Here is a 24,999-nt window from a genome sequence, read left to right on the forward strand (position 1 = left end):
CAGAGAAGGACAAACATTATATGGTTTCATTCATACGGGGAATATAAGAAATAGTGAAAGGAATTATAGGGTAAAGGAGAGAAAATGAGTAGGAAATATCAGAGAGGGTGACAGAACTTGAGAAACTTCTAAGTCTGGGAAACGAAGAAGGGATAGTGGAAGGGGAGGTGGGTGGGGGGTTGGGGTGACTGGGTGACGGGCACTGAGGGGGGCACTTGACAGGATGAGCACTGGATGTTATGCTATATGTTGGCAAACTGAACTCCAATAAAAAAATATACAAAAAAACCCAAAAAAACAAAAAAGTGGCACTCTTCAGGAATAGTCCAGAACCACTGATCGATGCTACAGGCCGCCAACTGGTAGCTCACATACCTAATGTGATCCATGTGTAAGCTCTGTTTGACACCAGTTAAATTTGATTTTAGATAAACAATAAATCATGTTTTATTATGTCTCAGGCAATAATTGGGATGTATTTTTACTCATTCATTGTTTATCTGAAATTCAAATTTAACAGTGTCCTGTACTTATGTTTGCTTAATCTTGCAACCTTAATTTGACTGGTATGTTTATTTTGTTTAATTTAAAATTGGCATATTTTTACAATAAAAATTTTGATCTCAAGATTTCTTTGAAAACGCGGAGGTCTAGATTTGTCTCATACTCTTGCATGGCAACAGTCAGCTGGCCCTGAGTGGGGGCTGCACCCCTCAGTTGGGGCCTGCTTACCAGAGCTCACTTCAGCTCCTGCCCCATGTTCTTCCCCACTGAGGCAAGAAATCAAAGCATTGCCACTCATCAAAGTATTTACTGTTAGTAACTCTTAATGGCTAAGAGGAGAGTAAAATGTTCCTTTTATTCATTTATTATATCTATTAAAAAATAAAACTAATGAAAAACAAAAAGATAAATTAAGGTCACAATGTCTTCAAGAAAATGGGAGGAAATATATTTCTTTGAGGACATGAACAACTTTCTCATGTGTTTTCTTACTTTTGACCAGCTTTACTCAAGTCTTGGAAATGTTTAGATTTCTGGCATCTTCCCTAAACTATTTTCAAATTGATTTAACCAAAGCTGCAAATATGATTGTTGTTTCCTCCCTTAAGTACAGAAATCCCACAGTAGCTGTCCATTTTTTCCAAGTTATGAGTCCAAAATCCTTTCCAAGATCCGAAAGCCCCTTCCAGCCTCATCTGTCACTCCTCCTCCCTTATTCTCACTTTACCCATTTGAAAGTTTCAAATTATTTTCACATCTTCACCAGTTCTCTCATTCCCTCTTGCACGTCTAGGAACATTCTTCAATCCTGAACTCAGGCATTACCTCCTGTGAAAAACCCCTTGATGTGAATGATCATTCCCTGCACCCCCTCCCTACCCCCAAAATCCGAGTTCGTTCTCCCCAGTGAGCTCACAATGTGCCCACCCCCCTTGGTATGTAATTTCCTGATGCCTCTCTCTGTGTGTCCCACCAGACTGTAAACTGGTTGAGGTCAGAGACCTGGATTTATTGCCCTCCGTAACCCCAGAGCCTGGCACACAAGAGGAGCTCAATCTATGTGGAATCAACAAACAAATGAACACGGAAAGGGAGTTCCGGGTACAAGAAAGAGCATGGGCAAAGACACAGAAACAGAGGGCACAGGTCATGTTTGGGAAAGAGCAAGAAGTGGGGCAGCTGGTGCTGTACTTGGTGATGTGGTGGCAGCCGAATGAATCTGCGAAGGATGTGGCGTTATTAGAAAGATGCTTGGGAAGCAAGACTGAGGGGGCTGGACTTCTCTCTATAGGTGCTGGAAAGCCAAAGATGGGTTTAAGTAGGGGAAAAAAAGGAGAGAAGAGAGCGAAGAGATGAAAACGATGAAAAAAATAAAAGTACAAGAGTTCCAATCAGATATATGTGAAGTTTGAATTTTGGGTCTGTGTGAAATTTCTTAATTCCTAATTTCTAACACTGTTTCCTCATCTAGAGATGTTAGGGTGACAGCCTCAGAAGGTTGTTAACGATGAACTGAAATCAGGTGTGCAAGTGCCCGACTGGCTCAGTCAGCATAGTGCAGACTCTGGATCCGGGGGTGGTGAGTTCGAGCCCCACGTTGGGCATAGGGCTTACTTAAAATAACATGTGCCCATTGTCAAGCACAGGGCTTGTCTGAAGTAAATGTTCAAAGCACATTGGCTGTTGGTGTGGCTGCCCAGCGCATGCTACCTCCACAGCCGGCTTCCAGAGCCATGAGGAGAAAAGGGCCAGTTGAGCATGGGGGTAAGTGTTCCCCCTCCGAAGAGAACAAGTTGACCGTTATGATGCCACCACCTTGCTCCCCTCCACAAGTGAGGTCACATTCCTTTGTCTTTCCTCCTACCTCAAACTGGCTCCCTGAGGTAGCAAGTATAAGCACCTGGGAGGAAGGGTTGCTGTAGCCTGGCTGTGCTGTGGCCAGCCCCAGGGGCCTCCTCTCCATAACCCCCTGGTCCTTGAGGCCTTCTTGACGTGATCCTGGTGCAGATGAGTTGCTGGGGTCGAAGCTGTTCTCATCCTGCCTCTGACTCAGGTCTCAGGGCAGTTGTTTCTCCGTAGCCTCATCTTTTCTGTCTAGATTCTGTTCCCTCACATCCTTCAGAGGTGGCTGAAGGCAAAGTGACCACTCAATTCACAACAAAGGGGGCAGTGGCTTTATGTGTGAGCCCCCTCTCATCCTAATAAAGGCTTGTAAGTCTCCACATAATGGGGTGTTCTCTGACTTCCAGGCACCAGAAACCTGTGTGATGAAAGAAACACAGGGAGCTGAAGAAGCTTCTCACAGAGTGAGAAATGATTACTGCAAAGGATGTGGTCAAGAGAGACCTTGGAGCTCATCCCACTGGAATCCAGAGCAGCTCTGCTGGTGTTTGTTCTGCCTCGGGGACCTCGGGGACCACAGGATTGCCTTGGGTTCTGAAGATGAGGGGAAAGAAGGTTTGAAAACCAGCAACCTAATTCAGATCCCACATTTACACCAAAGGAAACCGAGGGCGAGGGAGTTCATGAAGTGGGTTGAATGAGGTCACTCAGCAGCAGAATCAGGATCTGGACCTGGGTCTTGCCAGTTCTAGCCCCAGACTCTTTCTGCCGAGCCCTGTGTTCTAGAAGGTGCTGGGTATCCCCAGGGAAATGGCTATCCTGGGATAGGCACCACGGCTCAGACCCAAGAGAGGACAGTGGAGCAGATTAAGTTGGCATCTTGCCAATTAGCCAGGGCCACCTCTGATTAGTTCTGACCCATCAGTCGGGTTGGGAAGGCAATTCTGACCTGTGGTGAGGAGCCCAGGGACACTTTGATAGCTCAGATCTCTGCACCTGCCAAGGAGGCCCTCGGTGTTTGTACCATTGTGTGCACATCACTACATAACTAGAGTTTATTTGGGAAACTCTACTTCTGAAAATGCTGTTATGAATAGAACCAGCATTGGTTCTATTGGTTCTATGAATAGAACATTGCACTTCCTAAGGAGCACAAGGAATGATCCATGACCCCTGAGGAGTGGACTGAATGAACAAATGGACAGACGAAGGCTCGTGCGTGTCTACTGTGGACAGCGGTTCCGCCATGTGCTTTGGAGTCACAGTCATCTCATCTGTGCTCTGCGACCCAAACTCCTGTCAAGCCGGGTCCTATCCCACCCTCCGCACACGGGAGGACACTGAGGATTCCAGAGTTGAAGGGTGTCTTGCCAAGAGTCACATTCAGTGCGGATTTCGCCTTAGTCCCCTGACCGCAGCTGAGTGTCCTACCACCTAGAAGCTGCTATCCTCTGTGGCCTGTTGGATGAGGTCACCCATACAGACTCTTCACTGTCTTGTCAAGTACTTTGCGTGTTCCGCATAGACTTACTGAAAGAAAAGATTATTTCAAATACTTCCGTTCCCCTGAATGCCTAATAAGAATGATGGAAGGGCTGCTTCCTTGTGGAGTGAGGGAAGCTCTGCCCTTGAAAAGGGACCCAGGTGCGTTAAGTTTCCATTTGAGCGCCTCTCTTGCCTCAGGTTGCCTGCGGCTTTCAGGACAGCGGCCCCTCCTGCCCGAGGCTTGTTCTGCTGTCCTGACTGTGGTTACTGTGGCCTGCTGGGCTACTGATCTCCTCAAGTAATTCCCCCCTGGGGAATTTCCATCTGGGGAAAGAGAGTGAACTGGGAATTCTCTTTGTGCGCGTGTGTGTACACACACACAACATATACACATCTCTATGTATGGATAAACATCTGTACACATAGGTGTATGTATGTATTTACACAATTTTGTTGTAGTCATTAGTGCTGTTCACCAAGTATTTCCCGCTGTCTGCCTCCTGAGCATATGCCTTTCTGAATAGGTGGGGTCATACGGCTGGTTCCTGCCAATGAGTTTGATGAGAAGTGATATGTGTCACGTCTAGGCTGAGCCTCAGATCGCTGGCATGAAATCCCTAGAGCCCTTTTCCCCTCTGCATGGGACCAATGAGGTCCAAGATGTTGCTGGATTCCTGAGTGACTGTCATGAGCAGACCCCCCACCCCGCCACTAACCTACATGGACGTGTAGCATAAATAAGAACTATCTCATTGTTTTAGGCCCAGGGGAATATGAGGCAGTGTGTTCTGTAGCATAAGCAGCCTACACTGACCCATACACTTCATGGAGTTAAGCACTTTTAGGCATATACTATTTCATCCTCCAAATAAATCTAGGAGGCAGGTACTACCGACATGCCCATTTTACAGATGAAAAAGCCAAGGCTGAGAGTTTATTAAATTGTCTAAGGTCACTGTCAATGATGAAGGCAGTTTTTTATTCCACATCTCCGAGGCTCCAAATCCTGGCTCTTAATCAGCACTCCCCACTCTGTTCTCTCTGTCTAGGTGCTTTCTGAGCCAGGAGGAAAATAACACTTGCTATACATTCTCCCAAAACGCATATTTACTCCATTGTGTCATCTAACACAGAACCTCAGATTTCCTACCATACTTAAAATCCACATGTTGGAAAGGGAATGTTTTGTTTTTGGACAAACTACTGTAGCACCATCAATTATAGTTTAACGGCTGGCATTCTATCACTTTCTAGAAAACATGACCTGGCAAATATAACTCCTTCTCACAGCAAGCAGCCCTTGGCTAAGAAAATTAGTTTTATTAACCAAAAAATCATTCTTAGACTTGATGGCTGTGTAGATGACCTTTGGCCTACTGTAATATAGCAATGTGTCTACCGCGGTAAAAATGCCAGAGTAAGACAGGTCCCACAAAAGGCAATAAAGGAACAACATTCCAAAGACAAATGCAGTTGAGACACATATGACAGCCATGGGAAGGGAGAGTAATCAGTTATAAGAAATGACAGTGTTTTGGCAGCCTCGGTTACTTTAACTGACAGGACAAATAAAACTAATGTAAATGATTTTTTTAAAGAGCAAGTCGGAAGAATTTCAAATATAAATCAAAGTTAGTTTTGGACTTTGATTTAAGTCTGCCGGGTACTTCTAGTTTGTCAACACACTGAGGTCAGCCTTTCCCTGTTACAAACATCAAAATCTTTCTTGTCCTACTAATTTTTCTTTGGTTATTTGATTTAATCTGGGTTTTATTTTGCTGTTAATCCTCTCAGACTTACTCTGCCCTTCCAATATTCTCTTTGAGGCATGCCCTCATCTGGGTGTGTTTATGGTTAAGTGCAAATCCCCCATGAATTTCGTTGGGAGTATAGCGGGCAGTCCATTAAAACAGCCATGGATGCTTCAAATGCAACCTGTTCTAAAAAGATCACCAGATAGTCTAACTTTGGGACTTTTAAAATTTGGACCCATAAATCCTCACAGGACTTACTTTTATAAAATGCCTCTAAGGTGCTTTCAGGGAGGGAGAAATGAGAGTCTTAAGCTGTGTTCACATTTATCCTGTGAATAGAAAGAAGAAACCAAACCAAATCCTTCACCTCGAGTATCACTGCTCGCACTGGGATGAACAGGTTCCGCTTTACGTGCTGGTCATAGACAAGGGTATTGGGATTCTTGCTAAAGAGCGGGACGTAAATCCGGGGCTTTTGAAGTCTTTAGTGGCTTAATGTTCAAAACTTTCCTTCCTCAAGACGAAGGTTCGGATACAATTTAGGTCAAAGGTTAAGGAAATCTGCCACTTCAGGGGACAGATGAGGGTTTCGAAGGTTGGGGCCAAGGCCCAGTGGCCTGGGGAGGCCGGGGAGGGGGAGGACAGAGGGGACTGGGCTCTACCCTCAGTGATCTGCCTCTGGCTTCCTTAAGAACTAATGTTAATTAAATTCCTCTCCCTTCATAAAGACGAAAAATTCACAACCACCAAAAAAAGTAAATCCTCTTCTGGCAAACTAGGTCAGCATCATGTGTTCCCGCTGGCGGCTTTCTGCGGTGTGGACTTCACAATGAGTCATCCGTATTTGTGAAACTGTGCTTGATTAAACTTTCCCTTTTTCCCATCTGAAGGCTCTAGAGTCTCTTCGTCAGAGAGAGATTGAGTTGGTGGGTCTCTCTCTTGGAAAACTGGTGAGTGGGGACAGGAGACCCCAGGTCTACCTTTGCTCCCGCTTGATTTGGAAAGGAAGCATCACAAACATGCACGCTGCAGGCAGAGATGCCACTGCCACATAAAAGCAGCTTAGCAGCATGGAAACTTTATTTCTTTTTTTTTACAACCCATTTTAATGGGATTGGATTCAGTGTTATCAATTTTACCATCCACATTTATTTATTTATTTGTTAAAGATTTTATTTATTCATTCATGAGACACACACACACACACAGAGGCAGAGACACAGGAAGAGGGAGAAGCAGGCTCCATGCTGGGAGCCCGACGTGGGACTCGATCTGGGGACTCCGGGATCACACCCTGGGCTAAAGGCAGGCCCTAAACTGCTGAGCCACCCAGGGATCCCCTACCATCCACTTTTAAATTTTTTAAAATTTTTATTTATTTATGATAGTCACAGAGAGAGAGAGAGAAAGAGGCAGAGACACAGGCAGAGGGAGAAGCAGGCTCCATGCACCGGGAGCCCGACGTGGGATTCGATCCCGGGTCTCCAGGATCGCACCCTGGGCCAAAGGCAGGCGCCAAACAGCGACGCCACCCAGGGGTCCCCTACCATCCACTTGTAAAAAAAGAAATTCATACGCATTTCCCCCAGACTTCTGGTTGTCTCTCCAAACTCATCAGTATTGCCATGGAGCACTCCTGGGTTAATTGTAAAGCCAAGATAAAGATTTTCTTATATAAGCAGTAAGGCAGTAGCAGTCTTTGGATCTAGCTCTGGGACATCACAGAAGGGGAACACGGGCCATGCATGTCACTGCAGATGTGGAGAGTAAACCTCTCGCACAGCAGACGAGGTGGCATTCATGATTCTTCCGTGCACTTGGCCTCAGAAATGGAGACAAGTACCCAGAGAAAAATTTTTGTAAAGGAGGACTCAGTAATCAGTAAAAAGGATGATTTCACATGTGCAGTCCCATTGCTGGAGCCAGGGAATGAAAGCTGGGAATTCTTGGGTCTTGTGATTACATCTATTGCTAACTCACTATGCACTTGAGCCTTAGGTGTTCTCCACCGCTGTTTCTCATGACTATACATGAATATAAGTCGGGCACCAGTTAGTGCAATAAACCTCTGGGAGTGGTTATCTTTTCCCTCCACATTAGCTGGCCTCTCAGAAGTAGCTTTTTTGGTACCTTTCCCATTAGCATAGGTAGAAACCAGTGCAGGGTATGGCCAGGCATGGAGTCGGCACCCTAGAGGAGCAGATATTCTCTAGCTCACACATCTGTGACCTGAGTTCCTCACTTCTCTTGTCATGTGTCCCCAAGACTTTCTTGAGTTGTATTATAAAGATGCATTGCTATTGGTTAGAAGGGCTTTAGTTTATTATTTTTATTATTTTTTTTTGGGGGGGGCTTTAGTTTAAAAAGAAAAATTCTCACCTCAAACCTTGGATAAGTCCATTTGAAAGGGAAGCAAAGACATGACCATGGAGAAAGCGTTGGGTTTAACTCTCTGCACACATGACTCCTAGCAACTGGCCTGGAACAGGGCTTCACAAGCACATGGGTCATCTGGGCATGTTGTTGAATGCAGAGTCTGATTCTCCTGGGCCTGGGGTGGCCTGAGATTCAACATTTCTAGCAAGATCCCAGGCGATGTGATGTTGTGAGTAGCAAAGAAACAATATAATCTGTAGTTCAAATCCTGGCACTAGCAAATGTCATCACATGCAGCAAGTCCTGAAGTTAACACAACTTTAGTTTTTTTCTTCTGTTATGAGTGCTTACTTTGATGGTGTCATGGAAATCCAGCTGAGAAATGACAAGGGCTGGAAAGAAGGCAGCCGCAATGCAGTGGACATAGGGTGAGTCTAAGCAGCTGAGCCATTAAGAGGCCAAATTATTACAGGATTGTCTGACTGTGAGAGGTGGGGTGGAGGAAAGGGTCAAGGGCGATTCCCAGACAGTGGGAGTGGTTGGGCAGATGCACCTGGTTGCCTGAAGACAGGGGAGCACGCGATAAGAGAGGAGGAGGCAACACTGGGGAGAAACCAAGGATAGAATTTTGGGCACACTGAGCCGGGAATCCAGGCTGGAGACACAGGTTCTAAAGAGCTCCCGTGGGAGGTCACATGGGGTGACCAGAAAAGAGAAGGCAAGAGGAACCTGGCAAACCCTTGTGATTAGGGCACAGGTGGCAGAAGAATCTACAAAAGGGATGGGTAAAGAAGGGATCCCTGGTGGCTCAGCAGTTTAGCACCTGCCTTCAGCCCAGGGCGTGATTCTGGAGTCCAGGGATCGAGTCCCACTTCGGGCTCCCTGCATGGAGCCTGCTTCTCCCTCTGCCTGTATCTCTGCCTCTCTCTCTCTGTGTCTCTCATGAATAAATAAATAAAATCTTAAAAAAAAGAAGAGCCCAGAAGTAGGAAGAAAGCCAGGAAAGCATGTTCTTGGGCAGGGGTGGAAATCGAACACTGGTGAGGACACAGTGAGCAGGAGAGGAAGCCTGTTTGGGAGAGGACATAGCGAATCTCAAGTTGGATGCGCTGATTTTGAAATGTGGGATGGTGACAGTAGGGTTTGCAGAACTGGGCAAAGGCGTCTGGGAGAGTGCAGCATCAGGGGCAACCCCAGCAGACCAGAGCGGCAAGGCAGCCACACACCAGCTGGGCCAGGAAATGCCCACGGAGGCCACTGGGGAGGTGGTGGTGGCTGGAGTGCAGGGCTTCACCCAGGCTGGCCGAGGCCAGCTTCTGCCACTTTTCATTTTTAAGTTAGCAATTTAAAAAGCTAGCAATTAGAATCCTAAGGGGTGCCAGGGTGGAGCAGTTGTGGAGTCTCCATTCCTGGTTTGGGCTCAGCTCTGATCTCTGGGTCGTGGGATGGAGCCCGGCTAGGGATCCCGTTTCAGTGCAGATCAGCTTGAGATTCTCTATCCCACTGCCACTTCCACTTATGTGCACCCTCTCTCTCTCTCAAATAAATAAATAAATAAATCTTAAAAAAAAGAAATGCTAAAAAAAAAAACCCTCCATGAAAAATTGTTTAAACCTTTCAATACAATATCATAAGTATTAGAGACTGAAAGCATGGGTGGAAATCGGAAGGGAGCCTTTAAACCTAATCTCTGTAACAGCTGCCCCACTAGTTGAAAAGTTCAGTGCAGCAACTTTTTGTGAGCAAAATGACACAAAACTGACTAGAATACTTTTTGACAGAATAGGCCAAATGCTTGATGATTTTAAGAAGTGTGTACGTGTGTGCCCGAGATGTTAGTTAAATTCCTTTTGGTCCAGGGTTTTGGGGTGCCTCTTCCACAGTAGCTCTGAGAGATGTCTGAGGTAACAGCCTCTGTTGCCCATCTGATTTTCCCTGCACTTGCAGTCACCAGAAAGCCAACATCAGTGCCTAGATCTAGGAACAGTTACGTAAAAAGTCTAACATGATCCAAGATATATCCTGTGCTGGGGCAAAATTAACAACTAGGCTTGGGAACACAACCTTGTCTCATTCATCTTGACCCCCCAGACTTTCACTAACCCAGGACCCAGCCCACAGAGGCCCTTCACAAACGTTTGTGGAATGAAAGGCAACAGAAAATACTGCATTTAACGAGCGCTGCTCAAATCCCACTACTTCAGAGGGCTTTTCCTGACGAATCCCACTCTCAGAAGGCACTTTGTACTCATGGATTTCTATATAAGCTTTTAATCTTGCCATCTTGCAATTATTATTATTCATGTGTTGTTTTTAATTATTCTCTTATTAATTTGTGTGTATGTGTGCATGTGTGTGTGCACACGTCCGCATGTGCTTCACTTCTTCAATAAACTACAGGTCTCTTCAGTTAGATCCTTTATTTTTTTCTATTTTGAATTCCCAAAGTGCCTTATACAGGTCCCGGCACTGTGGCTACTTAAAAATACTCGTCAATGAAATTCCTCTCCCTGGATTGCACGGCCAAATATTTTAATCACTGCCAATAATTCTTTTGCCCCTCATACGTATGCTTTTCTACTTCATAGAAAAAAAATTAGAACTACTCGAGCGCTAGGATTTTGCAATAGAATGAATTTCTGAAAGAACTAAGACTTAATACTTCTCTAGAGGTAGAGCCTTTATTTTTTGCCAGCAAGCTTCTGCACACACAACTAAAGGCTAAGGTGAGGTAGATAATACATCACATGCAAGCTGGAGCTCTCACACACCAAACACATACAGCACTTTAATTCTGCAGATCAGGGGTAGAACAAAACCAAAACCAAGATATGTTTCCCATTTCACACACAAACAAATCTATTATGGGAAATAGCCAAAGCAGCGATTATATGAATTAAGTGAATTCTTTATGATTTACTTAAAATTGGACATTTTCCTGTAGAGCATTCATTTCACTAAGATTCTTTATGGAAGCAGAAAGTTTTCCAGGCCAGAAAAGGACCAGTTCTGTTTGACACAATAATCAGTATTTTTTTTTTTTAAGATTTTATTTATTTATGATAGTCACACAGAGAGAGAGAGAGAGGCAGAGACACAGGCAGAGGGAGAAGCAGGCTCCATGCAGGGAGCCCGATGTGGGATTCGATCCCGGGTCTCCAGGATCGCGCCCTGGGCCAAAGGCAGGCGCCAAACCGCTGCGCCACCCAGGGATCCCAATAATCAGTATTAAAACGGACTAGGGGCACCTGGGTGGCTTAGTGGTTGAGTGTCTGCCTTTGGCTCAGATCATGATCCCGGGATCTTGAGATCCAGTCCTCCATTAGACTCCCCTCGGGGATCCTGGTTCTCCCTCTGCCTATGTCTCTGCCTCTCTGTTGTGTCTCTCATGAATAAATAGATAAGATTTTAAAATAAAATAAAGCAAAATGGACTAGATGCTCCCTGTTCATATGTAGGGAGATGCAAACATCAAAAGGCAATCTCTGTTTTTACTGTGATAACCATAATCACAAACTTCATGCAGTATATAACTACAATATACACATTTTGCAGGCTTACCATAAAATTCACTCATTCATTTGACAAATATTTATCGAGTACCCACAATGCTAGGCACCGATGTAGGTGTTGAGGAGATGTGAGAAAACAAAATCCCTGTCCTCAGCTACCACATTCTGGTTTAATGAGACAAAATTAGCACAATGGCATTATATTTTTGAATTAAAAGAAATTGCTCAGGGGTTAATTTTTTTCTGGAGAATTGTCATATATTTAAAATTAAGAATCACACCATGGTAAATTGAGGATAGAATTGTCATTTTACATAAAAATCTAAAAATATTTTCTTATACAGCATTTTAAGCCCACCAGGTAATAATCACATATAATGCTTACACATGAGGCATATTGAGACTCTCAGGAAATGCACATTTTTCTAATTTGTAAGCTTCCATGACAGATTACCTGGAGACTTCTATAACATAGAGCCTGATTACATATCAGATTAATTAAAATAGAATCTTTTCTAAGATTGATAACGAAGAATTTACTGACAAAACTTCTATGACCTATCAAAAACTGAGTTTCAATTCAGGCTTACCAGTTTTATTTTTATCTATGAGGCTACTGAGATGAACAAAGTCTTCTGGTGCCAAGTACTTAGCTCTAGCTCGGCACAGATAGCTGTGTTTTGAAAAGAAGACGGTTTGAGTGATGGATTCTTTTGGCCTACATGTTGACCTTATCGTTCTGCTTCCCAAAGCTCTTCATGTTGTGGTTATTGTAATAAAGCTCAGCTATAGAAAACCTGAAGCTACGCATCATAGCATGTACTTATTAGATGACATGTTTATTATTTTTCTTTCTGTTGGTTTTATGGTACGTTCCCACGGTGGCACACGAGTAACTGTATCTATTTGTTTTTGAGGTGTGTGAGTTGGCTCAGAGATAGACAACAGCGCTACCTCACCTGTGGCTGTAAGCTTATTAGAATTCCAAGAACCGTAAAGGTAGCCCTAGTACCTTTGAGCAATATGGCCCAAATTTCCTAGCCAAAGACTTCAGCTCATAGCTCCTTTATTAACAGGGCTATTAATTGGTGTGTCTGTCTCTTCTGTTACAAATAAGAGCAGACCACATGTTATGGGAATGCCAACGTTCTCAACTTAGTCTCTGAGATGTTCCCTTGTAATTCACCTTTTTGAGAGAATGGATTCTTTAGAGACATTTATGCTGGTTTAGACAAGACTAGCTTGTCGACTTGCTATGAGGAGAAAAAAGCCAACTCTAGTGTTTGATGATATTACCTAACAGAAGAGCAGTTATCCCAGGGGGAAATTTTTTTTTTTTTTTAACATCTGCCTAAAAAGTACATTTTAGAAAACAATTTGTCTCTTTAGTGCCAAATATTAGAAAATCTACTTGGTTAGTACTTTTGAGGTCTGCTACTTTGTCACATTTCTTTTTTCCCATTAGAAACTTTGACTTTCTCATTGGTTCTTGATTAAAATTCCTTGGATTGCCTCAAAGTGCAATCCCTTAGACAAATTTAGTTGCCTTTAAAAAACGCCAGCAATAGAAAGCCCAGTAGAAAAACAAGCATTATTCTAGAGAGCAGCAACCCTGGAAAGACAGTTTTGTTAGTGGAAACACATTAGTCTTTCACAAACTAAGCAAAGATGATATTTACAGAGCAGTTTATAAAAGGTCAAATGCACGTTCTCTGCCAAGGAGTGATCCCTCTCCGTGCAAAAGGGAAAGCAGGTTTTTCAAACTGGGGGTTCATGGACATGTTTTCAGGATTCCAAGACTTTTGGGGCATTTAAAATATTTTTCGTTGCTTTGCTTCAATAATAGAATAAAGATTTCAACATTCCACCTTTTAGCAGTCATAAAGACAAAATTTTTCTTTGCAGTTATAATTCCGAATTCAAAGACGTGGCTAGTAGAATGAGATCTTAATTTTTAAGCCAGTGTTTCCCAAAGTGGACTCCACCGATGTCTTGTGGGTTATGTGAAGAGTAACCTTCTAAGAGGGGTCCAGGCTTTATTTGAGTTTGAGAACCAGTGCTCAGCAGTGGGACCGGCTCCATGCTGCAGAAGGGGCCGGCAAAGGTAGAGGGCGCCACCGTGAGGCTCCCATTTCAACGCTTGTCATTTCAATTGTGGTGGGTTAGAGATCACAGGGAAGCAGTGCTATCTGTTGAAGAGACATCAGACGGTGTAGTAAAAAGGGTAATCCATTTATTTTTAGAGAAGTTTTCCACTCAGAGATCATACACGCTGCAGATCACAGAAACACATGCAAGCATGAAATTTAATTTTTAGGAACTCTTTCCTGGGGCTTCCATAGAAAGCAACAGTGAAAGGAAAATGATAATCATGACAAGGCAATTATAGAAAGGTTTGGGGGAAATGAGAAACTTCAAGAATACATAGTTTAAAATATTTTTTTGATTAAAAAAATCACGCAAGCTGCATTATTTTAGCTCAAAAGAGCTAAATTAACGTTGTGGAGACAATACTTTTAAACTTTAAAATAGTAAAAAAAAAAAAAAAAGAATGATGTGCATGCTTTTCCCCAATGTGATTTTTTCCCCCTAGTGATTCAGAATTTATAAATGTGATAAATATTGACTTACTAGGCTTCCAACAGATGGAGTGAAACATGTAGTAAAACAAAAGCAATACATTTGTGCTTTCGGCATGAAATGAGTGAGAGATTAAGCTGAGGCTTCCCTAGATTATTAAGAGGGAACAGAGTGGATAATATTAGTGTTTATGCAGAACTGCATGCTACTTCCAGCAAATAAATATGGCAAATGAAGAAAGGAAACTCAACCATGATTTCTCCCCCGCCTCCCAGGGCAATAATTCTTTTTCCTTTAATTTTCTGTTTTTGAAAAATATTCCTGAAAAACAATAATACAAAAGTTTATATTCTCTTTGAGTTTCCTGACGCCCCTTTCAACTGCAGGTCTTCAACCAAATATTCAGTGAGCATTTGCTTCAAAAGAGAATCCAGGTTTGGCATGCTGAGCAGCGCTGAGGAAGAACACCAGCCCCGGAGAATATACCCTCGCTGAGATTCCCCAGCACTCAGGAAAGTCCTCCAAAGAAGATAGACTTTTTGAAACTTACACTCCCATCTTCCTGGGCGGCAATGGCACAATGCAATGGAAATTCAGATTCTGGAAGAACAGCTTTATGACACTATATTGTCACACTGCCACATGAGTGATTTCCCCTTCAACAAAAATAAATGTTTGGGAGGAACTTGTAGCTGAAGTATGGGCCCAAATGGCAATTCTTCCCTGCGAGTATGAGATGGAATAATACGTGATGAAAACATGAAAGCCTACCTACCAATGTTGTGCTCTTGAACACACCCATGCACATACACACACGCCTTTTTTTTTTTTTTCCTTTTTGCAACAAAGGTTGCTACCTTTGCTGCATTGATAAGATGCTCTCTCCGTCCAGCAGGGAAAGGGGAGGCCTCAGGGAACTACAACTCTTACATGACAGGTTTTCCAAACCATCATCGCTGCAACAAAATAATTTGTCAAATTGTTAAAATTTACAGCCATCCCAGGCACGGAAAATTCTGACCCGGGTTGTGCCTTCACAAGGTGCTAATCTCACTCCCGGAGCTGTAAACATGATGGTCGAAGTGACAGCCTGGCTACAAATCCGTCTGGCAGCTTCATTAGACATCTCTCGCCTGACTGATTAAACTGCATTTAAGACCTACTTTTATTCTTTCAAGCCTTTTGTTTAAATTAAAAGGTCATGTTTTCCAGCAAATGATCCGCGGCTCCCCTCAGCCCAGCACCGTAACACAGTTACATTATTACCAGCGTTACCCCAGGCTTCCGAGCCGAGGCCGCTGTCCAGGCGCACCGGCCAGGGCCTCTGCCCTGGGGATGGCCGGGACACCGGGCAGAGGACAGATGATTTATTTGCAGTAGGACCCAGTGAGGGGGCCTGGCTGGGGAACATTTAAGTTGTTTAATAACAAAATCCTAATGGATGCCTAATGGCAAAACTGGTTTGATATGTAAGATACACCGGCTATTTGGACATCCTTCCTTTGCAATTTGAGCAGTGGGTTTTGATTTGGTTTAAATGGACAGCAGTCCATAAACCTCTGTATTTTGTCTCTGTCCACGTTTGAATAAACAATGAAAAAAAATCCACTTTCTCAGGGCATGGATAATTGCATCAAGAAAAGAATAGAAACATACATCACACTTTAAATAATATTTGCTAACATTTTACTGCAGTATATCACAAGAGGCTCATACTATGTGTAAAACACAGAGGGGGCCCAGGCCCTGAAGCCCCTACTTCCACCTTTCAAGCCAAATAAGGACATGTAGGAAGCTTTGCTCACTCTTTACTGTGGTTTTTCTGTTGGCGTTCGTGGCAAATACAGAAGAACCATCTGCGAGATAAAGTATCACTGGGCTGTTGGTGGATGGCCACTGAAGGCTGTGCACCGTACATTTCACAGCGGGCCCAGGAGGAGGAATCTAAAAACTAGAGACTGTGGCTGTGAGGACATCTCTGTTTCAATATAAAAGAGGAAGAAACCGTGTCTGTTTGCAGCCCTATTTTTGCCTTTGTTTCACATGGTTTGTATTGTTTATAGCGCCTGTCCTTACTTCATAATGTATTTACCATGCCTCAGTGTGAGAGCAATCCCTTTGTCATGAAGTTGATGAAAGAAGCCAGGTCAGGAAGCAGCTACACAGGTGTTGGATTGATACTGGAAATAGGTTTTACTTCCTGGTGCTGATATTTTTCATTTGTTAGTTATAGAATTTTGAGCTTTTATCTGTTATTAAATTCTGTGCAAGATTGATTTTTGGATTAGATTTCATCTTTCTCTTTTCTTTCCTTTCTTTCTTCTTTCTTTCTTTCTTTCTTTCTTTCTTTTTTTTTTTTTTTTACATTTTCAATTATAATTAAATCCCCCATAATCATCAAGGGTTGAGTAGAACTGGTGCTGGCCAACCCCTACTGAGCATAAGTAACTCAGTGTGAACAGGGTTAGTGAACCATAGTAAAGAAATAGTATTGCCTTTTCATTTTCATTTCAATGAGATTCAATTTATAATAAATAAATTTGCATATTGATAATGCAAATAAAATCCAAAAACAAACAAAAAAAACCACACACCCACATTTTTACATACTTAGAATGTAAGCAATTTCCAGTTCTTTGAGAGTATTGCTAGGCTATCTGTACCACAAAGCCCACATTCTTAAAAAACACATGCATGTAAGCCTATTTGTGGGAGACTTTGCTCCCCTTGATGTATGGGGAGTTTACACATGGGCACTGGTGAGAAAAGAGAATGTAGATTTTTTACATTTAAATGAGTGACCTTCTCAATTTTCATGTATCTAGCTTTCTGATGCTGAAAATTAAAACAAAACAAAACAAGAAAACTAGTTATAGAAAAATAAAATACACATAATGCTATCCCATCATTACTTAATCTGAATAATATACCAAAGGCTAAAATGGAGCTAGTTTTAAATGATTCTGGCACCTAAAATTAGATGAATAATAAAAATATCTTTTGAAAGGTACAGAATTCCAAAATATATTTATCAGCTTGCAAATTTCTAAGAAATTAGTTTGCTGTTACCCCTTTTTTCAAAAAATCACTATAAAAAGTATATTAACACATACTCTAAATCAGGATCACTTGGGATGTTACATGAGTATGTCCTTATTCATTTTATGCAGCACAAACTCCAAAGTAATTTTAAAACTTAAAATTGAAAAGAAACATGTATGTAAAGTAACTTGTATCTAGTAAGTGCTCAGAAAATGTTGTTTGTTGTTTGTGATTAGTTTCTATTAAATATCAGACTACTAATGATCAAAGTACTTGATAGTCTATAGCTTCTATTCTTGATCCAATAGTTCAATAAAATAAGCCAATCATGACTTATGAAATACAAATACATGAATAAGCAAAGCAAGTAATTTCAAAATGTTTTCAGTTATCAAAACATTAAACTTAAATTCATGTCATCAGTCTTGGGTGCAAAAATTTTCCCCAAAACAATAATGCCAGATTGACAGGAAGAAGGGGAGACGTTTTTCTAGTCTTCTCTATGATGTTTTTACTCTGAAAGTAAGGATCTACTTCCCATTTGGAAATGTCTTCCAAGTAGATCTGACTCCAAATAACTTCCAATTTGTTCCATTCATTAGTCATGTAAGCTCTAAATATGTTTTTGAAAAGAGAATATTAATATTGACGGACATATTTGGCAAAGCAATACCGGACTATATACAAAAGCCATTTTAAACAACCTCTTTAATAAAATAGGAGATGAAAAATACAGTGCACAACGTATGTGTTTAATTAGGAGGTATACTGTACTTCAGAACATTCTAATGAATGATAAATGATGTTTTATTTCCTGTGTCTGAGATACAAAGCCAAATAATCAAGAATCAAAGCAACTCAGAGTATTAGGTAACAATCAGCAAACTTGGGCAAGATCCCTTTTCCCTCTCAAGTTTAATTGGCTCATTGTTCCCAGGAACTATAAACCATGGGGTTGGTGGCAGTGCTGAACTTTACTTCTATAAAGGAAGATTAACATATTCTGGAACTTTACACTAATCCTTGTTTTGAGTTAACTCAAGCAGATTGGATTAGTAATTCTTACCTACCACCCACTAGAAGGGACCCCAGCTTCTTTTCTTTGACAACCAGTGGTATTGTACACCTTCTGTGCATTATCTCCCACCGAAAACATTCTCGGGAAAGAAATTGTGTTAGAGGAAAAAGAAACTGTTTTATATGAATGGGGCAGGAACCTAAAGTTTCTCCATTATGCACATTTAGTTAATGCAGGCAGTGGTGGGGTGCTCTGAGAAGTTCATTAAACATTTCCTCATCACTGAATTGGCTCTGCTCTGCTCCCCATCGGGGAGGGCTGCTCCCAGAAGGCAGGCAAGAGAAAAGCCTTCTCCCTCACAACCCTGCTAGGCCGTTTCCACATCCTTTCTTCTCTTGTATGCCTTCAACTCTCAGATATTAACCCCAAAAAGTAACTGTACAATTCTCCAGGAGAGTGATTATTTACCTCTGTTCTTCTTACTGCAATGACTTTATGTACGTATCGATCTGGAGTCTTTAGTCTTTATAGCAAAGAATACCAACAAAATCACATGCTGCCAAGCCCTACGAGGAAGATGCCCTTGGCCTGTGAATCCCCTAGTTCTATGTTGGTTACCATATGTGAAGGAATTTCGGTTTTCTATTTATAAATATGTCTCAAAATTTCTTTTTTTCCAGTTTCATTGAGATATAAAGTATACAGAACAATGATTTGACTAAACATAAATTGAGAAATGATTGCCATAAGTTAACATCTATCATCTCATAGAGATACAAAAAGAAGAAGAAGAAGAAGAAGAAGAAGAAGAAGAAGAAGAAGAAGAAGAAGAAGAAGAAAAGGAAAAAAGAAAAAAAAATGTGGTTATTCCCTTGTGATAAGAACTCGTAGGCTCTACTCTCTCAACGACTTTCAAATGTGCCACTCAGCAGAGTTCATTATAGTCACCATGCTGTACATCACATCCCCAGGACTCACTGATCTCACTGGAACTCTGTACCTTTTAACTACTTTCATCTAATTCTCTTTTTATTCCTTTCTCTAATTTTCCAACAATCTTAGACGGTGAACCAACCACAGCCTTTGAGGACCCACTTCCTTTCTATAAAGAGCAATCTACTGCTGTCCTCGTTTGCGTAGTTGCTTTTGCTGCCGAGCGGCCAGATGGCCCTTCTGTCATGATGGGACGCAGTTAATTACTGGTTTTACTATGAAAAACTATCACAACCAGATAAAATAGTCCATTTTTCATTTTAGAAGTGGAAGTCTAAATATTAACTATTGTTTTACTCCAAATAATCAAAACAGTGTCATTTGAAGCAGAACTGCCAAATTCGTTAACTTAAAAACTAAATCTGATGTTTAAGATGACTTGACCTCATTCCTGTAAGTGGAGTCCAGAAAACAAAAACAAACTACTGATCATTAAATGGGGGATACTGATCTGTGATTTTGAGGATTTTGAAAGGAGCAAAGAGAGGGAGAATTATTATTATCTTTTTAAGATTTGATTTATTTATTCCTGAGAGACACACAGAGAGAGGCAGTGACACAGGCAGAGGGAGAAGCAGGCTGGGGGGTTGGGGGGGGGAACTGATGTAGGACTCTATCTCAGAACCCTGGGGATCAGGACCTGCGCCAGAAGCAGAGGCCCAACCACTGAGCTACCCAGGTTCCCCAAGAGAGGAAGAATTACTTGGCATCTGCTCAGGGCCAGAAACCAGGCTAAGCAATTTACATACGATCCCGAGTGAAGAGACAATGGTTCCCAAGTTGCATGGATGTAGACTCAGAAAGAATAGATCATGGGCTTGGGGCCTTGCAGCAGGTGGAGGGATCGGAATCCAGGTGGGCTTGATTCCAACCCTCCTATCATTTCTGGTACCGAGTGTCTTTATGTTTTGAGAGCTGTATGTTAGTAAGTTATAAACACCGAACAGTAAACGAATTAACTTTACACTTTGGCCGCACACAGATGACATGATGGGAAGGATGAGAAGCAGGAGGAGAGATGAGCTGTGGGCCTGCGCCCCCGCCCCCCCAGCAGGCAGGCCTGTGGAGGACCCGAGCATCCTCAGCAGCTAGGGTACCTGTGGTAATGAATACCCAGAAATATGATAAAAGGAGGTGAGGGCTTCAAGAATGAACATCATCTCCTTCTAACGTGTGCCCCGCCTCCTTCCCTACTCCCAGTCTGCCCAACCGTGTCTGTGCAGCGCTGGCCTGGAAACCAGCCGAGCTGTCCTCCCGGCCCACACAGGAGAATCCCAGAGCAGGTCCAAGACCCAGACCGTCTGCCCTCGGCTCAGCCTCTTGCTAAGTGCCTCAAGCTCATTTTCACTGCTGCAAAATCTTGGTCCATCGACAGCCCCCCCTCCTCCCCCCTCCCTCCCCCCAGCCCCAGGGCAGCTCTGGGGAAGCCTTGTCAACACCAGGCCCCAGACCGAAGCATCTGTGAGCAGGGTGGGGTCAGAATGCGACCTTGACAAAACCTCCACCACTCTGTCCGCCCTTGCTCCCTTCTACTTCATCTTTTCACCTCCTTAGGGATGGAAAGCAAAGAGAAAAGGAGGATGAAGAAGAAATAAAGTTAACTTTGCTAGAGTAAGAAGTAACTCAGGCTTAGGTGAGAACTTTGAGGTAAAGGATGGGATGAGTCAGTGACGCTTCTCTTGCTCCCTCCTTGTCTTGTGTGTGTGGCTCTGAAGCCTGGGATTCCTGTTTCTGAGGTGCTGGCTTCTTTCCTTGAAGCAAGACAGCACCCTGGGAGGAGGTGGAGGGGAAGGCCTGAAGGTGGCCTGAATACCTAGGCTCCTCCCTGTCGGGAAGAGTAACCCCTCCTACAGGAAGAAGGCCCCTCGCCCAGCACACACCAGGACCTGGGGATAGGTGCCTGCAGGCCTCAGAGAGACTTGTGGCCTTATGTCACGTCCCTCCCTCTGTTGGCCATAACTCTGTGCACGTCCCCTGAACTGTTCCCATGGACGCCCAGAAACCAGGCAGGAAGCCTATGGCTATGCATACCTGTGAATGGGTCAGGTATCTGGACTTATTAATATGTCTTCTACTCTGGATGACTAATCATTTCTGCTCAATCTCCCGAATGTTCTGCTCATGAAGCACGGGGTGGCCACTCACCACTTGAAAAACATTAAAAAGCACAGCATTTTCACTTGTGTTTGTTACTATTGTCTCCTTGCTCACGATGTTTTCTGCAATACTCACCATTTGAGGAGCACTTGTGTGGCTCTCCTGCGTTAGAAACGGAAAGAAGATCTGAGTCCTGTCCTCACAGAGCTCACAGTGCAGTAGACAGGAGTTTGGCTGATGAGGTCGGGAAGCTGAATGACAATGCATTATACCAGCCAGTGCTATCAATGCGTGTCCACGTGCTTGTTGTTTGTGAGTATTTTTAACTGGAGTCTCCTTTCAGCCTCAAACATGTCCTAATTTAGAGGCTAAATTTTGTAGTTACCCCAGCTGTTGGGTGAGGATGTGCACACGTGCACCCATCAGCCAAATTCCAGAGCTTTCCTGGAAGATACGCCTTCCCAAGGAACTGTGGGCAGGGAGTATATTGAATTTCTGTGGGAGGAAGGAGGGGGAGCCAGATTCTGACCTTTCCTCTGAAGTCATGTGCAGTGACTAGACTAGAGTGCAGGGACTAGCATTTCTTAGGTACTTCCTATGGGACAACCAGGCATGGTAAATACGTTTCAGTGGTGGGTCATCCCCAACAAGTGGCAGTGTCTGTGGGACCTTGTGGCAGCCCAAGAGCCTTTGCCCATGCTCAGGTGCACAGATGCCACCATTGACCTGCAGTGTGGGCAGCTTCTGCAGAAGCATCAGCTTCCACTGACCAAGTCCAGAGACTTGTTCTACAGCAAACACTCTTGGTTTTGGGGTGTACTTTCCAGACTAGATTTTAAAAGGTCAGCTTTTTTTTTAAAAAAAGATTTTATTTATTTATTCATGAGAGACAGAGAGAGAGAGAGAGAGAGAGGCAGAGACACAGGCAGAAGGAGAAGCACGCTCCACGCGGGGAGCCCAATGCAGGACTCGATCCCAGGACTCTGGGACCACAACCCGAGCCGAAGGCAGACGCTTAACCACTGAGCCACCCAGGCATCCCAAAAGGTGAACTTTATTTAATAAACTTTGTCATTTGTCTTTGTCATTTGTCTTGGTCTTTTTTCTGTTTTGCCAATATTCTTTCTGGTCCATGTGTGTGAAGACAATTTTCTGATGTGGCAACCAGGCTTAATTTTGTTTTGTTTTGTTTTGTTTTGTTTTACTGTCCTGTAAATGTTTAAATCTATAGAACATTCCTTGAATATGCATTGAGTTGTCCCATGTATTAATCAAGACTCTTTGGGGTGCTAGCAAAAGAGAGCCAGATCAAGCTAGTGTAAGCCTTAAAAAGTATTTGCCTTACATGTTTAAATGAGAAGTGCAAGTGTAGCTTCACATCTGGCTGAATCCAGAGGCAAATGCCATCCAAACTTTCTCTATCTCTCAGATTTACCTTCTACTATATATGGGTCTTGTTAATTCCTTTGTTTTACAAATGTCCTTCCTCAAAAAAAAAAAAAAAAAAAACACACACAAAAAAACAAATGTCCTTCCTCAAAGGGCCTGGTTGCCAGTAGTTCCCAAATACACACACACACACACACACACACACACTCTTTACACTGAATACAGAAGCAACGCTAGGAATGCCAATGACCTACTCTATCTCATCCATTCTAAGACCCCTTCCATCTTTCTTTTCTTTCATTTTTTTCCAGCACTTTAACATCTATGAAATCAGTGTTTGCTGTCGCCAGGTGGCAGTTAAGTTGTCTTTCCCTGGGCACGTGCATAAAACCTGTGGAATGAATGCCTGTGGCTCGGGAAACACCTCCTGAGACCACAATAGAGCAGCCTTTCAGAAATTCTGCATGATTGGCATTCTTGATGGCACAAAGAACACTGGGTGGGACACATGCAGGGCAACAGTCACAACCTGGAAGAACCCTGCACATGAAGAAGTCTTAGAATATCAGACTTACTTATGTCTTCTTTATATTTATTGGCAGAGTAGAACAGCCTAGAAATCAATGTCCAAGTAAGTCTACAAGAGTTCTTTGAGTAGATAATAAAATACAATTTCATAAGGATCCAACTTACATTTGAGGGCACCTTAGTACAAATAAAACAGGGGTTGTCCCCGAGTCCACGTCCACTTTCTATTCACTAGCACAGAGTTCTAGACAAGTTCAAGTCTGAGCTGATTGTCCTCAGGCATTGGAATGGTCTCTCCACCCTGCACTTCCAGCCACACAGGAGGCAGCAGAGCTTCTGCCGGACTGTCTAGTGGGAAGAGTGCTGGTCTGCTAGAAGGGAGCTCAGGGTTCTGACCCTATGTCTCACTCTCACCAGCAACTGTGGAGGACTCTCCTCCTGTATCTCAGTTTCCTCATCTGTAACAGAAACTGCATGATCACTAAGACCTCTTTTTTTTTTTTTTTTTTTACTAAGACCTCTTTTGGTTATAAAACTTTTCAAGCTAGCAAAGGCACATGCTATACAAGCCTGGTGTTCCTATCATAGAGCTATATTGATTGTTTAATTTTTTTTTTTAATTTTTAAAAATTTAAAAAAAAATTTATTTATGATAGTCACAGAGAGAGAGAGAGAGAGAGAGAGAGAGAGAGGCAGAGACACAAGCAGAGGGAAAAGCAGGCTCCATGCACCAGGAGTCCAACGTGGGATTCAATCCCGGGTCTCCAGGATCGCGCCCTGGGCCAAAGGCAGGCGCTAAACCGCTGCACCACCCAGGGATCCCTGATTGTTTAATTTTTAAAAACCTTTTATTTATTTATTTGACATGGAGAGAGATAGCATAAGCAAGAGGAATGGCAGAGGGAGAGGGAGAAGCAGGCTCCTTGCTGAGCAAGGAGCCCGAATGCGGGGCTTGATCTTAGGACCCGAGCCAAACAGACTGAGCCACCCAGGTCCCCCAATATTGATTGTTTTAGAATGGAAGTGCAACAACTGTATCACAAAGAAAACTTAATAGCTCACAACACCTATAAGACATGAAAGAGAATGGCTTGTTCGAGCAGCAACACCAGTGGTTTTTCCGAAGTCCATCAACATAGCACAAAATATCAGGCAAAGCTTTAATAGAAATCTTTTTGACCTGCCCGTGCTAAACACACCAAGATATACGGGGTCTAATGAGTTCAGCCTTATTGGGTGACATCAGGAAACACTGATTCCTGACTCTAAACTATTTTTTCTGCAGCTTGAATCTGTCTGTGCAGAAAAGGTGTCAGTCAATTTCTTAATTTCTTCCCCCCCAAAAAAGAGAAGGATGCAGTCACCAGGTGAGCAGGCCAACTAAAGGCATCCCACGGCTAAGAACCAGAGTGCAAAGGAGAGACAGCTTGGTGTTCAGAATCACATTAAGTGTCTGTTAGAGCACAATGCAGACTAAATATTCCGGTTTACAGAATGGTCTACCAACCCAGGAAGCTGGGCGGGGGGAGCGGGGACAGACGACGGTGACACGTGACAGCCCTCCCTGCCCCCCCCCCCTCCCCCGCCGGAACCTAAGACAGTAGTTCTCAGGAGGCTGGAGTCAACTCCTGGACGGAACATCAAGGCAGCTATTCTTTGCTTTGTCCTAGTTTATATTATTCATTTCTTTTCATCACATCTGCATAGAAACCCTGGGATATTGGTGCTTCTGATTTCTACAAAGCATGTAAACAGTGAAAAGCAGGCAAAAAGGAAAAAATAAAAGAAAGCCATAAACTTCACTAAGCTCTGGAAGCCCGGTACTTGCTAAATGTGCGAGAGCCTCCTCCTTGGCAGTTTCTTTTTGGTGAGGAAATGA

The 24,999-nt window shown here is 43.1% G+C and overlaps 1 long non-coding RNA gene across 2 annotated transcripts in view; it reads right to left on the reverse strand.

The window, feature by feature from the left end:
- LOC125755574 (uncharacterized) overlaps positions 1 to 21,461 on the reverse strand; it is a 43,886-nt gene extending 22,425 nt beyond the window's left edge. For both annotated transcript variants that reach the window (XR_007412359.1, XR_007412360.1), the window contains exon 1: positions 21,339 to 21,461. This is a non-coding gene — a long non-coding RNA (uncharacterized LOC125755574). The remainder of the gene's footprint in view (positions 1 to 21,338) is intronic.
- Positions 21,462 to 24,999: the final 3,538 nt, after the last annotated feature.

The sequence above is a fragment of the Canis lupus genome, chromosome 8 (genome assembly GCF_003254725.2).
Source record: "Canis lupus dingo isolate Sandy chromosome 8, ASM325472v2, whole genome shotgun sequence".
NCBI lineage: Eukaryota > Metazoa > Chordata > Mammalia > Carnivora > Canidae > Canis > Canis lupus.